The sequence below is a fragment of the Podarcis melisellensis genome, assembly GCF_964234715.1.
Source record: "Podarcis melisellensis genome assembly, chromosome: 9".
Classification (NCBI taxonomy): Eukaryota; Metazoa; Chordata; class Lepidosauria; order Squamata; family Lacertidae; genus Podarcis; species Podarcis melisellensis.
This window is the reverse complement of record NC_138541.1, coordinates 29,447,372-29,469,903: the sequence shown is the minus strand read 5'-3', so window position 1 is coordinate 29,469,903 and position 22,532 is coordinate 29,447,372. Positions and strand designations below refer to the sequence as shown.

The 22,532-nt window shown below is 41.1% G+C and overlaps 1 long non-coding RNA gene across 1 annotated transcript in view; it reads right to left on the bottom strand.

Moving 5' to 3' along the window:
* Positions 1–14,323: 14,323 nt before the first annotated feature.
* The window catches only part of LOC309378394, a 35,859-nt gene continuing 27,650 nt past the window's right edge, over positions 14,324–22,532 (bottom strand). The window contains exons 4-5 of the long non-coding RNA XR_014172048.1: positions 15,996–16,102; positions 14,324–14,805 (exon numbers count right to left, since the gene is read on the bottom strand). This is a non-coding gene — a long non-coding RNA (uncharacterized lncRNA). The remainder of the gene's footprint in view (positions 14,806–15,995; positions 16,103–22,532) is intronic.

Below are 22,532 nucleotides of genomic sequence, written 5' to 3'. Positions count from 1 at the left end.
GGTAGACAAAAACAACCGGAGGGGAACAAAATTTGCTGGGTGGATAAATTTCTACCCAGCCCCGAATACGGGTGACCAATGAAGTCAACAGCAAGGCCAAGCAAGCATAATTAAAGCTGAAAACATAGGGAGGGACCAGGGCTGTCCGGCTTTTAAGCCCAAGGAGTGGACCCAAGGGAAGCCTGAATGCTCTATTGGGCCCGCTTCTGAGGTGAGCCTATCTCCAGGCCCACCCACAACTGGGCAATTTGCAGACAGGCCTGAATCCAATGCCCTGGCCATTGACGCAAGTTGTTAGGTCCAATGTTAAGTGCCAGGGTGCAACACCACCTGCCCCTTTAGTGGTAAGTGGACTTGCTACAAATATACTCTATTGATTCTTTAACTACTTGGCCAATGCCGGATAGTTATTGACCAAATATTTCTTTGCTGGTTGAGTTTACGAATAACTGGCCCATCCTAATGCAGTTGGGGATTGTTACACTCCTAGGACAAGAGAGAATGGAGTTGATTAAAGATTGAAGTATAAAGTATGTTTTGATGCTGTGAATCACATTTAAGTAATTTGCAAAATATGCTTTGCTCATAAGGAGCAACCAAAGCTTTTCTCTGACCTTCCGTCCGCACACCTGTGGGGTTCTCCAGGATCACTTATCTGCTGGGATGTACAACACATCCTCTCTCCCTGTTCCTCTCTCTTCCCGTTAGCAGGTGATTTACGTGACCTCCATTGGCTTCTGTCAGTTACCTTTGATTTGTGAACAAGCTGGAATGAGCCCAGGGCTGGTGGGATCGCATGGTGACAGAGGGATGTTTGAAAGAAAGGTTACATGCAGCCTTCCACTCCTGTGAAAGCCAAACATGCCATTTTTCATAGCTGTAGCTCTGTGATTTCACCTTGCTCACTCGTTTGGCAGGAAGCACAGCTACCGCCTGATGACAGTTCTGAAACAGAAGCAATTGAAAGGGCTTCTTTATTATCTGGAGGTCAAAATAATCAGAAAGTGGAAGAGAAGCAGACAGTGTGACATACAGAATGAACCAGGGTTGCCAGACCCTTATTTTAAATTGAGGGTGAAGGGGAAAGAAAATTAAAGAAACTACTCTAATGATAGTAATAGTCCTATGTCAACAGAAAAGTGCACTTTTATTATTAGTGGAGAAGGAGAATCCAGTGGTTTCTTTCAATGGGGTTAACTTTTACCTGAGATCGATTTGCCTCTTGACCTCAGAGTTCAGCAGTAGTCAAAGTAGAATTTGCTCAGTGTGTATCTTTTTAGAAAAGAAACCTTATTTTTAACCATCAAATAAAGCATGGAATGTAGTAGGGTAAATGATTGAGCGCAGTCCCCATGGAGACTTGCTCTCAGGTATAGGATTGGAGCCTTAAAATAGTTTTTATAGGTCAATCCTATGCATGTTTGATCAAAGGTAAGAAATTCTGACTTCAATTGCACTTACTCCCAAGTAAGCAAGTATAGGACAGCGGCCTAGGGCTGTAAATCTAGATGCACTAAGATGCACCCATGGTGAGATTTCCTAATATATACATATATATGCATAGAACTGTAACCTTGCAAGTCTTGATTTCATATTCTTAAAGATATGCACTTATTTATTTAGCCTTTCACCCACCTTGTCCCCCAAGGTCAATGTGGACTGAACATCAGAAAAACAAGGATGTGATGATTGCTAAAAGTCACCTGCTGTAAGGTGCCTGCCCAGCTTCTTCTGAAATATTTCAAGGGAAAAACCTATTTGCTTTTTAATTAGGTCAAGTGTATCTGTGCGGTATGATTAATTGCCATAAAGGTAAAGGGATCCCTGACCGTTAGGTCCAGTTGCGGACGACTTTGGGTTTGCAGCGCTGATCTTGCTTTACTGGCTGAGGGAGCCGGCATACAGCTTCCGGGTTATGTGGCCAGCATGACTAAGCTGCTTCTGGCGAACCAGAGCAGTGCACGGAAACGCCGTTTACCTTCCCACTGGAGCAGTACGTATTTATCTACTTGCACTTTGACATGCTTTCGAACTGCTAGGTTGGCAGGAGCTGGGACCGAGCAACGGGAGCTCACCCCTTCGTGGGGATTTGAACCGCCGACCTTCTGATCGGCAAGCCCTAGGCTCTGTGGTTTAGACCATAGTGCCACCCACGTCCCAATATACTTCATAATCCACTCTTATCCAACAATCCTATCCATAATTGTGCTCCTACCAAGAAAAACGCTCCCTGTCCCCAAAGGGACATCAGCATACTCAGGCAGCAATAGGTCCAGATAGTTTTCTCTCTCGAGGTTGAAAGTAGACCAGGCTTACAAAAATTTTCTACTCCCAACCTCTTAAAATATATGTTACAGATTGATAGCTATTTATCAATGGACAATACAATTTGGAACTCATGATGATAGTACAAAGTAAAGGCTTTCCTATCCCAAATTTAGGCTCTGCATTCAAACTAGTTATTCCCAATGCAAAATCTTTTTACAAATTCATTTCAACAAACTGATTCTATCTATGAGACATTTTCAAATGTAACTTCTGTAAGTAAGTCTTCAACAAAGTTTAGTTTCACTTTTACACATGGTATCCTGTTTTTCAACAAACCCTGGTTAGTTCTACAAGCTTGCTTTCTCACCTACGGCTTGAACTTTAGCAACCCAGAATAGTTTAGGATTCTTTTTTTTTTTTAATAATTTAAAAGTTTATTTATTAATACAACAAGGAAAAAAAACACACAAAAAACACAAATACCAAATTACACACAAATTACAAAAATAACCATAGGCACATAACTCTCTCGGCAAACAACAAAACATCCATTGGTCTCAACACCAAAGACCCAACTTCCCGTCTGTTCCATATTTCAAATTCATATTACTTATTGCCAATACACGTTTTTTTTCCCATAATTAAACTTATTTTCAATAAATCTAATTTCTTCTATCTACCTAGCAACTTTTACTGAAGTTCCTCGAATGCTGCAACAGAATTTAAACTACTATATTTATTTTTCAGATATTCTTTGAAAACCTCCCATTTAGAAACAAATTCCTGTTTTGATTTATTCTTTATTTTTTCTGATAAACCATCTAATTCGGCATATTCTGTCAGCTTTTGGATCCAATCTTGTATAGAGGGGATTTCATTACTCTTCCATTTTGCTGCGATCAAAACTCTTGCTGCCACCGTCGCATATAAAAAGATACCCTTCCTCTTTTGTGGAATATCCAAATCTGTTATTCCCAGGAGGTAGGCCTCTGGTTTTTTATTGAAAGAGATCTTTAGCATTTTTTGCAGTTCTGCATGTATACTCTCCCAGAATACCTGTATTTCCCTACATGTCCACCACATATGATCGAATGTTCCTGAGTCTCCGCATCTCCAACAATTACTTGACACATTTTTATACATTTTCGAAAGTTTCCATGGTGTTAGATACCATCGATGTTGCATTTTTTGAAAGTTCTCTCTAATCGTGTAACAGTTTGTCAATTTCCAATTGATCTTCCATAAATTTTCCCATTGGGCCATGGTTATTGGATGGCCAAAATCCTGGGACATAGGATTCTATGCAAAGATGGATAATGCTAAATTTGACAAGTTCATGCAACTCAGCATATGTGCTATCTGTTAGCAGTGCCTGAATGTCCAACCTGGTGGTCTGACATTAATGGAGCTCTGACGTGCCAGTACCATCCTAATCTCTTCAATCATATTGATCCGCTGAAGAGCTGAATCGAGTTTGAGTGCTTCTTATTCATGTTGTTTTTGTAGCTGCAGTTTGTAGTTTGGGTGATGGGCCAAAAGATGACAAGTCCTTTACTCCACTTGAAATGGCTAGTGAAAACATTTTTTAAAAATAAAAAAATCAATTATTGCTTCTGCAAGGTTTACACGCCACTGAAAAAGTTTTGTAACTCAGCCAAAATGATCAGTTTTTCAACAGGACCAGCCCTTACAAGTATCAGATATGTCTGAACAAAGCTCTGCTCTATTCTGCCTTGCAGTCACAAATGGCTGACGATATCCCTGTTGAATGATGTTGTTGAGTGATGGAAAACATACAAGTAGTACTCAGGACAAATGTCAGAATGGTACTTTGTACCCTAAAGATCTATTGCGGACTTGTGCAATCAGGAAACACTGGAAAAAGGCAGCCACTCGATAGCTCCAACGCTGGAGAAAATAGACTTTGAAGACACTTCCCAGTCACCTAGCTTGATGCCTCATCACCCAAGTTCCTTTTTCCCAACGTCCATTGAGGCAACAGTGTTCAGGTAACATGGGCTTTCTCTGCACTAAAAAAGAAGAGAGCTATTGGGCTTACAGTGTTTTCCCACTTGAATAGGGCACCATTATGTTCTCAATGGAGTCAGATGGAAGTGGAGAGATAGACATGTGTGAGTACCCAGAGGCATTTGAATGATGAAAGGAGGATTACACCAGTCAGCCGTTCAGTGGGGAAGGACTATTGCTAGTAGCAAAGCACATGCCTTCAAAGAATCATAGAATTGTAGAGTTGGAAGGCACCCCAACGGTCATCTAGTCCAACCCCCTGCAATGCAGGAATCTCAACTGAAACATGCATGACAGATGGCCATCCAACTTCTGATTAAAAACTTCCAAAAATGGAGAGTCCACCACCTTCTGAGGGAGTCCGTTCCACTGTCAAACAGCTCTTACTGTCAAAAAAAAGTTATTCCTGATGTTTAGTTGGAATCACCTTTCTTATAACTTAAAGCCTCGGTCCAGTATACCTGAAGGAGCATCTCCACCCCCATCGTTCTGCCCGGACACTGAGGTCCAGCTCCAAGGGCCTTCTGGCGGTTCCCTCACTGCGAGAAGCCAAGTTACAGGGAACCAGGCAGAGGGCCTTCTTGGTAGTGGCACTCGCTCTGTGGAATGCCCTCCCACCAGATGTCAAAGAGAAAAACAAGTACCAGACTTTTAGAAGACATCTGAAGGCAGCCCTGTTTAGGGAAGCTTTTAATGTTTAATAGACTATTGTATTTTATTTTATTTTGAAATAATTTTTATTAGTTTACAACAAAAACACATACTAATTTCACATCCAATTTTTCACAAATTGTTTCTTTTCTGGACTTCCTTCAGCTTTTCCGTAAATCATCCATAGTCATTATTCAAATTACTCATTCCTTAGGTTTGTATTGTCATTGTTTATACCCTTCTTTTCTATTCCCTTTAAACAATACTTCTCAATTTAGACTATTGTATTCTGTTGGAAGCCACCCAGAGCTGCTGGGGAATAAATTATTATTATTATTATTATTATTATTATTATTATTATTATTATTATTATTATTAGTTCATGTCCTGCCCTCCAGAGCAGTAGAAAACAAGCTTTTTCTTTCTTCCATGTGACACCTGTTGAGATCTTTGAAGATTGCAAAGAGTAGACACCTGCTACACCAGGGATCTGATGGTTTGTCCAAGGAGGGTTGCCTATTCAAGGTGAGCATCAGGAGATGCCGTTTCCAAACTCTCTTCGTGGTAGCAAATGCACCAGAGCTGAGTTAGGGGAGAGATTGCCTTTGGCTAGTTGACTGCAAATCAAACACATACGTCAACAAGGCTGTGGCCCACAACTGAACCCATTTGCAGTGCCTTGTGTTTTCATTCCAGGGGTGTGGGGGAGGGAAGGCGGAAGCAATCATGTTTTAGGTTGGAACAAATTAATACAAGCAACGCTAGGCACATGTGACACGGTGATCATGGAAACGCTGGCACAGCTCTAAGTATAAAAGAACCATCTGACCATGCTTTAAAAACCACAGTACACTGTAACTCATTATCAAAGAGCTGATATACAAACAATGGATCAAAGTCTCCCAGCATTCCCATGCTATGGGTAGGAAAGCCCGGCTTTCTTCCGTTTCAGATGAACTCAAGATGAAAATGCTGCAGTGAATGAGACCTTTTCCACTGATGAGAGAGAGGGAGAGCAATAACTTAAGAAGCCTTTACTGATGTTAAGCTCTCAGGTGTTGCCTTCAGGCAATTTTTGTGTGTTGTTGATTATTAATCTTTGTAGCTTAATCACTATAAACACGGATGATAATTATCTTAAAAGGGAAAATGCTTTCTTTGTTGTCTTCAGCACAACATTAGGTGTGTGGGGTTTTCTTACTCTTCCCTTAGACTGTAAACCACACTATCTAAACTCTCTCTGCAGTAAGAAATATAATCCTCTAAAGCGGAGCAAAAGTATTTTAGCCAGGAGGTGGTTGTCAAAGCTGTGGCAGTTGGTAAAGTGCTCTGCTCCTGCAGGAAAGCCTTTCGCTTGAACCATTTGGAAATCTTTTATTTTTGTGCTTCTGTATTTTAAATGTGCACACATAAACGGCCTCAGCTCTGCTCTCATCATGGGCAACAAGTCATGTCCCAGAATGGCATCTGCACCAAAAGGCACATTCAGCCAGTTCAATGAAAACCATGTGGTCACTGCAATGCAGGTGGGAACAAGTGGAACCTGCAACAAAACGTTGTAATGTGTAGTGCTGCCCTTCATGGTTCCAGCCAGGCAGCTATGCCCCTTTCCAGGATACTCCATTCCGTTCCCATTCCAACCCACTGTTTTACATTTCACATTTCCTCCTACTCAGCAGTAAGTCAGCATTCCATGTCCACCAAACTCAGTCTCACTAGCCTGCTCTGTGATGCACACCTTATGTTTTTTGCATGTGACGGGGACATCTGCCCTTATATTTCTGGTGGGATCTGATTAGATAATTCTCACTTTCAATTCTATGAATACATTAAGAAAATAATATTTTTAGAAGTGCTAGACTTCCAGTTTTGGTAAACATCCCAAAGATGAAAAAGCTATAGGTGAAGAAGTTAATACAGATCCTTTGGTGCCTTTGAAAGTCAGGCCAAAAGTAATTTGCCTCAAGCTATGCCGATTGCCCTAGGAATTGTTCAAGCTCTCTTGACTGTAATTTAAGGCTGATTTATGTGGTACATTTTTGTGGCCAAACCTCACATGCACCGGATTGTGTGTGTGTTTGTCTTTCCTAATCAGCAGCTCCTCTGCTGACTTGAGAGTCTCCACATTCAAAAGTCTTTCAAGCTTTTGCTGTGGAATCAAAATTGATCCAAAAAGCTCCAACATGCCATATGTAGCCCTCTTTCCAGTATGTCTGAGTAACAGACAAGAAATCAGGTTTTGTAGGTGATTTGTCTGCCTCTTAAAATGTCATGTGCATTGTCGTGCAAGATAACAGATCTTTGGTGATCGGTTCTCTGATACTTTGCCTTCTAAAATTATTCAAAGGCATGCCCAGATGTGCCTAATTTCAGTGATGATATCCTGCTTAGGGAAACACATTTACTGAATTTGGGATTTACATTCAATAGCATGCACTGACTCCCCCATGCCTGACCACCATTCCCCATTCCATTTGTTCCTGGGCAATCTGCCAAGTGGAGCTCCATTTTAAGGCTTGAGTAGCTAAGCAGCTTTCCTTCACACGGAGCTGAATTGACAGGTTTGCTCCTGCATTAATCACACACATAGTTCCTTTGAGACAAAATTGCATGTGACAATATTAAACCCTGGTCACCTTTGATGTAAAGATCAGACAATGAACCCATGAATGGCAAGGTTACACCACCATGCTATTCACCAGTAATTCTTTTTTTACTACAGACGGAGATCAGAAATGCCAGTTTCTGAACCAATTATGAGTTGCTGGCTTAGGAGAACTTCCTTTCAGATCCAAATGTGGGCTATACTCCATCGTCTATATTCACAACTGTAACCAATATCTTCCAGAATTGGATAAAGGTTTATAAAAGTGGGATCTTAACATTTTGTGGACAGACTCTAAGAGCACATGGATCTATTAGAACAGAGGAAGGCAGAGCTGCCAGCTTCTCAAGATGATGGGGAACCCAACGCAATGTCCTGACTTTGCACATGCAACATCATGAGGAGCCAGGGGCGGAGCCAAATGCCCTCTGAGCATTAACATTGGGAGCCCCCAAAGTGCCTTGGCCCCCAGGAGCTGGCTTCTACGGAGAAAGGCTTGAGACTACTGTTCAAAATATTGGGAGGAGTTCAACATTGCACCAAGATGATCATTCCATGAGGGCAAACACTTCGGCTTGCCTGATGGAATGATCCCCTATGATGTTGTTGTTTAACTTTGTTAGTTGCTTTATCTTGCTCAGGGCAACTGAAAGTGACTTGCAACCAACCAAACAGATAAGAAACCCCACATAGATACACTAAAGGGATGCAAGTGGCGGGAGCCTAGGACTTGCCGATCAGTTTGAATCCCTGTGATGGGGTGAGCTCCCGTTGCTCGGTCCCTGCTCCTGCCAACCTAGCAGTTCAAAAGCACGTCAAAGTGCAAGTGGATAAATAGGTACCGCTCTGGCAGGAAGGTAAACAGTGTTTCCATGCGCTGCTCTGGTTCGCTAGAAGCGGCTTAGTCATGCTGGCCACATGACCCGGAAGCTGTACGCTGGCTCCCTCAGCCAGTAAAGCAAGATGAGCGCCGCAACCCCAGAGTCGTCCACGACTGGACCTAATGGTCAGGAGTCCCTTTACCTTTTAGATACACTAAAACCAAGAGAAGGGCCTACTGCATGAGGGAAATGTTTTTCAGGTGGATGACCCCACTCCCTCATGGGTGGTGGCGGGTGTTCTAGGCACCACAGATGAGTGGCAGGAAGGGGCAGGGGCAGAACTGGGTGGAGCAATGGTTGTGACAGTAGACTACATTCCAGCCATGTGGAAATCAAATGCTCTCTCTCTCTCACACACACACACACACACACACTCCATCAAGGTGATCAAGAGGCATTGTCACATCACAAGGGCATTCCAACCAGGGTAAACATTTGAGCAGGGCTGGTGAAGGGTTTGGTCTGCGAAGGGTTTCAAGGGCTAAACATTGAGGGCTGGAGGATTGTGTTCTGACCTTCTCTCACCCCAGGCTAAGAATCCTCATCCCTGAACTATAGTATAGGCTTTTATCCTAAATAACCAGCTCCTGTTGGGGCACCCTCACAGATAATGTGCTACAGGTTGCAATCCCAGTGAGCACAATGAATAGTGATCAGGTTATACTTGGGTCTTCCTTCCCTACATTGCTCCTCCTTCCCTACATTGCAATTGATTTGCTTTTTTGCTAATTGCCCACTGCTTTCTTAACCCTGGGTTGTTGTTGGGTTTCTTTACTGAATTCCCAAGTCCTAAATACTTAAGTGCTGGAGACGAACTGAATTCAACAGTGTGCTTCTTAATAATGCAGCCTTGATAGGCCATGTAACAGCAGATGGCACTAACGCACTAATAATAAACACTCCACAAAACAGCACCATATTTACACCACATCTACCAACCCATACTTTTCAGCAAGCATTTTAAAACACTCTTTTCTATAGATCAAAGAAGGCTGCAATATACCAGGTCAAGCTATTTGCACAGTCTGTTTAGCCCGCTATATTGTCTGCTTCTCTCATAGGCCAGCAGCTCTTCGAGGTCTTAAGGCAGACATCTTTCAAATCACCTGCCACCAGATCCTTTTAACTGGAGATGCCACAGGTTAAATCTGGGGATTTTTTGAAGTGGTCCTCTACCACAAAACTATGGCCCTCCCCCCTTTCATTTTTATTTAGCACTCAGTCTGAACGTTACCTATTTATTCCTCCTTTTACTAGCAAAGGTAATGGATTTATTTTCTGAATGGTTCAACATTTTCTAAGTAGCTACTGAATTTTCAAATCTGTGTTGAACTTTGTGGGTGTGGTGAGTTTTGTTTTTTCCTGTATCTATATAGGTTTTGATTTTCTGGTTTTATGCATTTACTTTATATTGGAAACTGTCCAGAGGACTTTACACGATGGGATGGTATACAAATGCCACAATACATACATACATACATACATACATACATACATACATAAAACCTCACAGTGTCAACATTTCACATGACTTACACCAGAATTGTACTTTTAAAATTTAATCAGGAATCTTTTCAGATAAAGGTTGTTCTCCTTTTAAATAAAGGCTGAGTAATGAATGATCTGCACAGGCTACTCTGGCTATATTTTTATAACTATTGCTCATATAGGATTTGATCCCACAGAATTATGTGTACTCAACTCATTTCCTAGAAATATGTGCTTTCTGCAAGATCTCGCTCACGCCCGTGATTAACACTCTGATTGGCAACTGGTTCAAAAAAGGATTAAAATACTGACATTGGGATGGGCTGCAGTGAAATGTTACAATGAATTCTTTGCATGTACCCTGCCAAGTTTGAGCTGTGTGACATTTCTAGTGAAAGGCATTTGAGATAGCAGGGCAGGAACTTTGAAAGGAACTGGCCTACTTTTGGGTCACCCCTTACAGTGGAAGGATGTAACGCAAAAAAGAGCATGACCAAAAACTATCTTAAAAGCAGAAGTGCTGTTGTTGTTTTTTACCAATGCTCTGATATTTTCTTGTGATTCTGCATTTCATAAGTGTATAATGCTTTCATAATCTTTCTCTCTTCCTCAGCAGCCAATTGAATCAGTTTTTAAAGGAACATCTATTTGAGATTCATATGAGATATACTCATCTGATTTGATCACAGTTGTTTATATTATCACTGCTGTTGACAAGAGGTTTAATGGCCTAATTAACCTATAGATTAAAAACAGGAAGGGGTTTAAAATGACAAACTGATTCCCCCCTCCCCCCCCAAAAAAAAATCATGGGTGTATAGTCATGGGAAAAAGAAAGTGACCCTCTTTGAATTTTGCGGTTCTGCATGTCAGGACATAATAGCAATCATTTGTTCCTTAGCAGGTCTGGCAATAATGCACAGTACCACGTTTAGCAAAAATCAAACACAGCATATCAGCACAAGCAGCTAACACCAACTGTCAAGCACAGTGGTGGAAGGGTGCTGATTTGGGTTTGTTTTGCAGCCACAGGATCTGGGAACCTGGCAGTCACTGAATCGACCATGAACTCCTCTGTAATAAAGTCTTCTGCAGTCAAATGTGTGGCCATCTGCCCGACAGCTGTAGCTTGGCTGAAATTGGGTCATGCAACAGGACAAGGATCCCAAGCACACCAGTGAATCTACAACAGAATGGCTGAAAAAGAACAGAACCAGTCGATATCCAGACCCCAACCCAATTGAAATGCTGTGTGGGACCTTAAGAAAGCTGTGCATAAACAAATGCCAGCAAACCTCAATGAACTGAAGCAATATTGTAAAGAAGAGTGGGCCAAAATTCCTCCACAACAATGTGAGAGATGGATAAAGTCCTTCAGAAAACAATTACTTCATGTTATTGCTTCTAAAGGTGGTTCTACAAGCTTTTGAATCATAAGGTGTACTTAGTTTTTCCACAAATGGGTTTTCCATTTTGGCTTTATTTCTGTTAAATGAATCATGACACAGAGTAATATGTCATGTGTTGTTGTTCATCTGAGGTTTTATTTACCTGCTAGGGAACAGATGATGGTTATTAAGTCTTCATATGTAAAACTACAGAATTCAAAGAGGGTGCACTTTCTTTTTCCCATGACTATAAGTCAGAAGAAACTGATTTTACTTATGCTCCCCAGTTATGTTAAAATTTTCTTTTGATATCAGTGGAAATGGGACAAATCCAACTCTGCGTAGATTATGTACCATGTCACCTATTGCCTTAGATTTTGGAAATATGGTCCAGGCATTATAAAATCTATTAACATGCATAGCACCCAAGATAAATTTAAAGCTTACCTTGTACCATTGTCAAACATGGAACTGGTGCTTGATTTGCTTGATGTGTTTCTGGAGCAGACTAGCTGACCATATTGGAAAATCTTGGGCCATTCTTATTTATTAATTTCAGAATATTTATAGCCCATCCTTCCTCTAGATCAGAGCACTGGATGACTCTTTCACCCTAACCTAATACACAGGGCTGTTGTGAGGATAAAGCTGGGGGCATCCGATATGTCACTCCATAAGAAGGGTGGGATAAAATGTGGAAATTAGGGTTTCCCAGTGGCATATTTAGATCACAGTAAAAATAAAATAAAATTGCTTAATTTTACCAATATATGTAAATGGAATAGAGTGGAGTGTGTGTGTGTGTGTGTGTAAGTAAGTAATAATGCAAAGCTTCATTGAAAAGAAATGAAAGGAGAATCCCCCAAATTAATGTTGCTTTATTGGAAAGAGCAGCAATACCCTGTAGGGCAGAAGAGAGGTAGGAGGTAGGAGCCATTTTTCCTGACAATTGGAGCCCTGGAGACACATTGATGATATATATGAATTAAACTTCACAATGCATTCTCCACTCTAAGAGAGATTTACCATCAAATAACATGATAAGAATAAACAGCAGCATCAGAAAGTGCTGTAGATGAATTTTAGCTTCTCTATCTGCCTCAATACCTTCAGGAATGACTGGATATTCTTGTTTAATAGATGTTTATTTTGTATGTACAGACTGTGCCGAAGATTAATCTGATACATGCCGGATGTGTTGTTGAGCAGGGCAGAGTTCATGTTTTGCATACCAATTTGAAACAAGAAAGTGACTTTTGTCTGGGATATCTGAGGGAACCCGTTGCCAAGAAGCATATAATGTAAGTCTGTCATATATAATGTTACTGTTTCTTCAGAATGAACGTCGTTTTTGAAGAGCTTTTGGCTTTATTTTTCTCCAAAGTAGTGGAATGAATAATATCAACAAATAAACTGAACTGGAACATTGCAATAAATTTGTACTGGTTTACATGTCTCTAGGTAGCTGTTGATGGAAAAATATGCCTTTTGCCCTAGAGTTGCACGTTAGTTGGAAATGTCTGGATATGGCTATTGAAGTTGTCATTAAATTTATAGGGATGGTTTCTAACTAAGTAATACTCATAGCAGACCCATTTAAATTAAATGGGCAGGACGCTGGACACCAAGTCACACAAAGTTTTTGAAAATATTATTTTACAAAAATATAATATGAAACTGGAAGTCACACTTGTTGATTTTCCTGATAAACATGGATCAGAATTAGTCCATGGAAGTGATTTGTACAACTTTGCCAGCCTCAAAACTTTGCAAACAGATGCTCTCTCTTGGAAATCTTGTTGAATCCTCTTCCCATAAAAAGCCAGCATCTGGAATGGAAAGACACACCTATATAGTGTTATCTCAAGATAACCTCATATCATTCGGTAATCCTTCATTTTAGCTGATGTATCAGTTTCTCCAGGCCTTAAGAAATGAACCTGTTGATTATTGATGCTGGGGCTTAGTGTTTCTGTTTTCACAGTGGATGTGTTACTCTCTCTTTCTCTGTAAATATGTATTTAAATTGTATATTGTGTTATAAGATGATCTGTGCTTCAGTGTGAAGGAAGAATGGGTTATAAATTAATAATTATATTTATTATTGTTTTATTTATTAGAAGGAGGGAGGCAGGCAGGCAATGCCCCATCTGTGCAGATTTCCTTTTCTTGCTGGTGCCAGAAGTGGAGGGGGCATGAACCTGCAGGAGAGGGGAAGCCAGTGAAGATTGTTGTCCCCTATGATAGCCTGCATCTAGGATGGGACCAGGTTGTGTAGGTCATGAGAAATGGGGGTGGGGGTTATTGACACAAATTTGGCAACATCCATTTATTCATTTCTTTGCATGCTTGACAAACATATTGATGGTTAAACACGGAATGTTATTTAGTTATTGGTCTGTGCTGCATCCTATGCAATTAAATTTATAGCATAATTTCATGCTGGGTGAAAAAGTATTTCCTACAGGGAAACCACAAAACCCATAGTCAAGTTGCATACTTTCTGTTTCTTATTTGGATTTTAAAAATGCAGTTGAATGGCAGCTATTACAAGCGTTACTAGGAACAAAAAAACCTTTGCAGTTCATTAGTCTCTGTGCTACAATTAGGGGTTTAGAGCAGGTCCAGTTCTTTCTTCTCCTACATCATACCCAGATGAAAGAAAATGCCTTGCTTGTGGAAAGGGGTGTGGGGAGAGAGCAACATGACTAAGGGGGGGAACCAAAGATTCACATCATTCGCCGTGTGTAATGTGCCTTCACAAAGTATTTTGCTTTGTTTCTTTTACCAGTTCAGGCACTGGTAACTTCAAGGCTGGACCACTGCAGTGCCAGTCTGTTTGGACCTTCCCCTGCTGGTCAGAGGGTCAGAGTTTTTCAGAAGATAGTCATTCAGAAATTGCAGTTCTTGCAAGCTGCAACAGCAACCCCTCTTGATGATGTAATGTGCCTTCGCTGGTGTTGAATGGCTTTATAGATATGGTTCAAGAGACTCAGTATTGTTGATGTGCTAAATCCTAACCCTGATCTGCAATCCCTGATCAGGGAGTTAGGATTAAGCAGAGATGTACCTCTGATGACTTCTGCTGCTGTAAATGCCCCTGCTGTAGCTGCCCAAAGTCCAAGTGGTTAGGAAGCTACCACTCCTTGCCTGCATAAGGCTCCAAATCAGAGCATTTCAGTGGCAAGGCAGGGGTAGAAAAGAACCAGCCATAGATTCACCAGAATCAAAGCCACTATATCCCCCTGAGCAGGGTCTGATTTGACAATCAAAATATCCTCTTGGTGTTAGCATTTCTATACCACCAGACTAAAAATTGCGTGGAGACAGAAAGCCATTCTCAATAGCCACTCCATATTCCCTTAGAGGCTCATTAAAATCAAATATTGCAGGTTCTGTAGGCTTTTCTTCTCTTTTTTCATTATCAAATGCACAAATACAAAATCAAATTTATCTTCATATAACAGGAAGTTCACCTTATCAAATGCCACAGGTCCTATGGCCATAAAAATAAATAAATTTCATTAGAAAATGAACAAATCCAAAGGTAAATTTATTATCATATAAGAGAAAATTCTCCTCAGGAAGTCCATAATCATGAGCCCTATAAAGGAAGCAGAGCTAGCTTCTGTTACCTTAAGGCAACAATATGCTCAGTCACAAAATTACCTCAAATTACAGTATTTCACAAACACGAAAAAGACTAAAACAAAGAGTCAAGTATTACCTCAGATTTAACAGGCTATGTTGCCATCATAAAATTAACAGCCTCTTAAAAGTTTCTATTCCCTTTGCAATATCTACCCTAATATCCTCACCAAGTTTCTCAGCCAAGGGTTTCTTTGATTTCTTTGGGGAAGAAGAAAGAGAAGAAAATGACATATCGGTCCTGATGATGGTAAGAAAATTAAAGATTTCAGAAGGATAGCTTCCTAAAACTTTATATCAGTATATTCAAATTACATTAACAGTATAGTCCTGTGCATGTCTGCTCACAAGGAGCCCCTAATGAGTTCAATGGGACTCACTCCCAGGTCAGTTTTGCATAGGATTATTGCCTAAAGGTGTCATTGCTGAACCCAGGCATCCTCAAAACTTTAAAGACTACACCTTTTAATTCTTTCCTTATTATTAGACATTGAGAAGAACTTGATTTGGTTTGCACTTAAAGGTAAACCTCCCTAAATTCCACTTTCCAAAGCAAAGTGAGAACTGAAAAACATCCATCTGCCATGATTTTTTGCCTATACTACTACTGTACTTTTCACTTTTGGAGCCACCCTTTACCACTTTCCCATTTTATTTGCAGGTTTATGTGATCTTCAATGGGTTTTCAAAGCATAGGAAGCTTCATTAAAACAAGTGAGGGCATTGGTCCATCTAGCCCAATATTGTCTACTGTGACAGGAAGTGAGATTCCAAGGTTTCCTGTAGGTGCTTTTCCTAGTCCTATCTGGAGATGCTGGGGACTGAACCTGGGACCTTGTACCTGCAGGGCAGGTGCTCTACCTGAGCTGTGGTATTTCCCCCTTTTGCTTCTTGCTGTTTTAAAAAACACTAGTGGCATTTGAGTTAATTATCTTCCTTCCTCTCCTACCTTTGTGGGCAGCAACATCTCCTGTGTCCTTCAGCTGTCTTAGATGCTTGTTTCCTGTATTGCACACATTTGACAAAAAGATCACTTACCCAGAAACTCCTCTCCTAAATGCCAATAAAATTAGAGAGGGGCTGTTTTCTATGCCTGAGGTAGCTCAGCTTGTTTTCCACCATTTCCATCAAGGCAGCCTCAACACCTGACAAATTGAACATGTCAACACAGTATTGGTACGAGCTTCAGTGTCACCATTCATGAAAGAGAAGAGAAAGGATAGAATAGCTTTGTAAAATGCCGGCGTTTGCACATTTCTATTTTTCTCTTTGCTTACTAAAGAGCACCATTATGAGATCTCCCCAGCTAAAACAGCGTTAGCTTTCATATTTTGTTTCCTATAACTTTTCTCCAGCATCGCGAGGCGGGGGGACTCTCCTGGGAGTATGCCCCTTCTGAATCCAGTTCTGTGTCAGGGATCACATGTTGGAGTGTTTCCCTTCATCAATAAAATATTCTTGAATACAGAATGTAAGCATGACAGGGAAAAGGCTAGGCAGAATCTGATCCCCTGCTATTTTCATTTATTTATTTTCAGTATTTATAAGTTGTCTTTCTGCACCAAGTCCACCCAAGGTGGCAAACGCAGTACAACAAGGAAACACAACCCAATCCAATCTGCCCAAATAGAACCCAAAAATGTATGAGATTGGTATAAAATACAATTATTTCCAAAGCCACAACAGTAAAACTACAAAATACGCTTGTATTTTTTATTCTGAGACCAATCTGTATTCTGAAGAGAACTGTATCAGATGAATGAATGTCTAGAAGCCCATACTCATTTATCCAAGAATCCAGTTGCCAGAATTCCAGGCTGTAGCCTAAGGAATTATTCCAAATTATAAAGAGCTTCCATAGGTGAATTGATCCATCTCTTCCTTCTGCCACTCTGCCCACACTCACGATATCCTAAATCCAAATTATCCACAATCCATATCTATTTAGTACATGCCCTGAAAACCTCACAGAATGGAGATTTCACAACCTGCCAAGAGAGGCTGTTTCGTTCCTGAACTGTTCATATGGCTAGGAAGTCATGTTCTCCTGCTTCAGCTACGTACACTTTCCTGAAGCTTGAACACATTGCTTCTTCCTCTGTCCTTGGCATAGTGGGAACAACCACTGTATTGTTTTCAAGACTGAAGTACTTCTGATGCCCTGCTTTTGCGTGAGAACACAAGTTGTGTAATTTCCCCCGTTTTCTTTATTAGTCAGCTACTCAAGCATGTGAATTGAGAGTTTCATCACTCCTTGTTGAATTCACAATGGCAAATATTCACAACGGGTAGATTCTCAAGGGATGTCTACTGCTATACAGACAGCCAACCTGCAACTCTGAAAGCATAATATGTTTCTCCCCTGTTCTGAAAACATAAATACTTAAGGATGTAACAACATATTGACGGTGTTAGAGAGTTATAGAATGATAGTGCTGAAAGGAAACAGAAGGTCCTATTGTCCAACCCCCAACTAGAAAGCTGTACCATCCATTCTGTGATTTATTATTATCCAAACCTCTTATTCACACTCACAGTGAGTTTTTGATAGAACTACTCCTGATGATTCAGGAGAGAAAGCCAATACACACTATCAAAAGTTTAAAAGTACCGGTAAGTTAAAATGTAACTTCCATTGCAAGTTTCACCATGTCTCCTTGGAAGCCCCAATGAATTCGTTGGGGCTTACTCCAAGGTAAATGGAGTTAAGATTGCATTCTAAGGCTAATAGCACATGCTCCATATACAGGCAGGACACCATCTCCCTACGGGCGGTGATCTGTACATCTCCAAGGGTAAACATATCATTTCACTTTCACTCTTTCTTCCACCCTCTTTTGCAGAATGTAGAAAGCTCCTCACAAACAGATGTAGACTAGGAGTATTACACACATGCATGTACATCACCTGAACTATCTACATTTGATCACTGCAAATAGAGAACTGGAAGCTAAATATATGAACTGACCCACTGGAAACAACTGAGATGATGTGAATATTCTGTCGGTGCTGTTTTATTTGTAATTGCACATTCACACATGCCAGCCATCAATGGCTATTATAATTATCACATGATGAATATCCATGTCCCCAGTTCCATGAAGTGTTACTGTTTGTTCTATCAGCTAATTTTCTTCAGCATGCATTGTTTTCTAAGGCACAAAAGTTCTAAGCTATTGAACATAAGCACTCCTCCTCCTCTGTGGTCTATGTGGCTGTTCTTGTTGGAACAGCTCTATGGCATTTATTCAAGGAGGGAAGGAATTGCTTAGTGATCATGATTTGGCAAGGGGAAAGCCAGGAAAGGATGCCCAGATTCAGTCTGTCAGGCCCATTTTTTTTCTCATCAGTTTCAACAGCAAATTTATTTTGCCAGTTTCAGGAAGATGTGGAACACACTCATACACTTGCTTGATACTGAGCTGGAATCTGAAATTCATTTAAATTTGTGAAAGGAAGAAACCATAACAGTCTGAGAGTGTAGCTCTTCTCTTACTCACTCTCTCTGAAAAAGGTACTTAAACAGTGATCTGAATGGGTAACTTGTATGTAGAATTGACTTTGGAAGTTGCAAGAAAACAAAAATGTACCATATTGACTAAAATGCCCTCCTTCTGCTGTACAAACATGTCCGTGATATACTTCTGAAAATACAATTATTCTGTGTATGTGTTATTAAAGATCTAGTGTAGTGGTGAGGCTGTTGGATTAGGAACTAGGAAGCCAGGGTTCAAATTCCTACTCCAGCATGATGCTCTCTGAATGACCTTGGGCCATTCATAGCCTCTCAGCCTAATATTGAGAAGATAGAGAAATGCTATTGGATGAGAAGAGAAAAGGCGGAACTACTCGACACCTACTTTGCCTCTGTCTTCACCCAAAAGAAAGGCAGTGCACAACCTGATGATAGCAGAATAACTGATGCAAGGAGGGAACTGCAGCCCAAGATAGGAAAAGATGTGGTAAGGGAACACTTAGCCTACTTTAAATGAATTCAACTCTCAGAGCCACTGTCTATAATCTTCCAGGATACCCCTGTTATTTCCTTGTGTCATTAACCTTTTTGTGGAGGAGTGGTATCTTTATTGAGGTGTTGTTGTTGTTTTGAAAGCTTATAATATCCTGCCCCCAAGCTTTGTGTTCTCTTGTAATAGCAGATAGACTTCAGACTCCAAGGATGGAAGAGGAGCAACTTTAAGTCCCCTACCATTCTAAAACTGAGGGCCTAGGCCAAGAATAATGCTTAAAAACCCAGGTGGCTGAGGAGGCTAGATTCTTAGGTCCCTGAGGACAAGCAAGATGAGTTTCTTGTCCTTTTTCCAGGACTGCCAATTGACGCTTCCTGGTCCTGCCGTCAGCCCAATTCCCTTCCCTGTTCTTATCTGAAGATACCTCCACTAAATTAAAAAAGTAAAGGTTCCATATGGATTCCAGATGCTTAATGCATAACTGGGGGGGGGGGGTGATAGAGCATAAATAACCATCAAGATCACATTCCAAAATGCAAAAAAGCATTAACAAGCTGGAAAGAAAAGGCTGTGGAATAAAATCCCTTGAAATTAAGTAATGCAAGGAAGGGTAAGAAAACAGATTCTCCCTATACCTGTCCATTTCTCCATTAGCGATTTTCCAGATGACCAGAGTCTTGGTTACAAACTACCTCAGACAGGATTTTTAGGAAAGTGTTTCTTTGGTTGAATGAATAATCATTAAATGTTGGGCTCTGAGCTATAACATATCCCGTTCGATTTTTGAAAGTACTTAGCATGATGCCCCCATAGGATAAAGTGAACAGTTTTAAGAGCCAAATTGCATGAGAGTACATTATAATTTCAGTTCATTCTTTCTTTTTCTCGCAGTAGAAGGGAAAAGTGGATGTAAACCTTTCCTCATAATAAGAAAGGATGCCAGTAGCTTTCGTAATTTCAAAAGGTGCCAGAAGATAATGGCAGGGAACTTTGAATATAGCAATTGGCTACTGAGAGTAAAATCTGGGTTCTACATTTATGTGACATTTGATTTTCTCTAAAGGTAACCATTTCAGGGGCTACAAAAATACTCACAAGCCCACTTTCACCTTTCCCTCTTTTGCACATCTTTCCATACCCATGTGCAGCCATTGTTTCTGGTACTTGCAATAATATAGGTCAAGAATGAGAAACTTGTGGTCCTTCAGATGCTACTGGACTCCCACCTAGGGCTGCCATATTTCAAAAAGTGAAAAGTGTTGAGCTTTTTTGTGAAATCTCAAAAGAAAATCGAGATTTTTACACTACTCACATGGGCTGCCATTCGAGAACCGGATACTATGTCTGGGAAATTCCAGACGTATGGCAATCCTACTCTCATCTGGGGGCAGCTAAACTAAATTTGGGGGCGCTAGGCGGATCTTTGCACTGCGGTGGAGCATATGCTAAAGACGGCCCTGGGGCCAATGTTCTCTATGGATGCACATCCAAATATGTGATATGATGACGGTTCAATGCAGGGGAAGAGCAGTAGCTCAGTGGTACAGCATTTGTTTTGCATGCAGATGGTCCCAATTTCAATCTCCAGCAGTTGCCAGTAGGACTGGAAACACTAGAGAGTTACTGTCAATCAGTGTAGACAACACCGAGCTCAGTGGACCAACAGATTCATCTGGTATAAGGCAGCTTCTTGCCTTCCTGTGTCTACAATGGCACCTGCATTTGAATGTGTATCCAGATGTCAATCCAAATACATTCCTAAATCAGGTTGCCATTCCTCTGCAGTGTGCATCCCAACATAAAGGTGCATCTTGTAAAGGGAGCATGTTCCCCTTCCCCCCCTGACTGGATGCAAAACTTGTGGGATATGGGGAGCTGTTTGCAGCTGCTGGAGGTAAAAATGTTTCAGCTCAGCGCTAAGACCATCCAAGCTAAAAAGACTCACCTAGCACTGGGGAAGTTTGAGAGCACAAGGAGAAGGGGACGACAGAGGATGAGATGGTTGGACAGTGTTCTCGAAGCTACCAACATGAGCTTGACCAAGCTGTGGGAGGCAGTGGAAGACAGGAGTGCCTAGCGTGCTCTGGTCCATGGGGTCACAAAGAGTCCGACACGACTAAACAACTAAACAAAAACAACAACAGCACTGCTCAAATAGAATCAGTTCATTAAAGGAGAATCAATAGAAAATTTTAAGTTCTCAATGGCGCCTGATAATATGCAAGTACTGTATATCATATTTTATTGCTTGGAAGTGTGCTTGGTGTGAAAATTCCTTAATTGATTGAGTGATTAGATTTAAAAGCTTAAAAGTTTCCGTCTGTATCAGTCTCACTCTCACAAAAAGAATAAACCTAAGGGTAGGGAATTTGTCTCCCCTGCCCTGCCACACACCACAGATATTGTTGGACACTGAGCATGCTGTCTGAGGCTGATAGCATTTGGAGGGTCACAGTCTTCCCATCCCTGTTCTAAACTAAACAAACCCACAAAGTGGAAATTCTTAATGGCAAGGTGAAAGAGTGACATGCCCAATGCTGCTTTGTGATTTCCTGGCTGGGCAAGCATTCAATTCATCTCCAGGTCCAACATTCTGTCTTCTGGATTGCATTTGTCCTCAGTCCATGTCTCTGTTATATTTGTGAGTCACTGAGAGAATGATGTTATTGGGCTGCCAACATAAATGCTGCAACTAAATAAGTAAGTTAGTAAATAAACTGAAAAATTCCCCAAGCATTTTAGCTTTTAAAAAAAAAAACACCACAGAAGGCTCAGAAAAGTAATGACTATGTACAGGATTTGTGTGTCACCAACAAATTAATCGCAGTTCCCACATACAAGTCTTCTAGCATGTGCAAATAGCAGAAAATGAGAGAAACAGGAGTGAGGGTTTTTTGGGGTTTTTTGGAGATCTGCAAATGAGAAAGAGTGGTGTTGTTCTGCTTCTTGGGGCCTCCCATAGACACCCAGCGGGGCTGTTCTTAATCCTTTAGTCAAATATGGTGAAATGACTTTAGAAAACAGCAATGATATTGGATTGTGGGGTAGGCAGGGCCATGGACTTATTTTGCATGAAAAATCAGGGTTCCAAAATGTGCAAGTACCTCCACAAAGTGTGTTCTCATTAAAGGAGAGCACGGGTTGCGGTTGGGGCCAAACAAAACACCCCATGGTTGCCAGGCAGGATAGATTCAAGAGGCTTGAATCAGATTGGAGGTTGGAGTTACTGGGGTAAATTTGATGTTGCTAATTTAGGGGTGGGATCAGAGCTTATTTAAGCAAGGTCCACTGCTCTTTCCTTTCTCTTTCGCTGTGGACACCGGATCACCCGCCGGCCCTCCCTTGATTGGGCTTCGCTCTGACCTTGCTATGTCTGTCATGGGGTCGTTCGCATTGGTGCGGGGGCCCGGTAGGAATTTTTCCTTTTGGCTGATTAGTGTGTGCCAATTGGGTTTTGCCTACTGCGTAGCAAATCATCACAACTTGTAAGGTTGGCGGTTAGGCATTGGTTAAATTGGTTGGTGGAGGGGTATGGATTGGCTGTGCCTACCCCTCCAATGCTGCTGCTGCATGGGTATTCCGTTAAAGGAATTCTGGGGCTTACCAT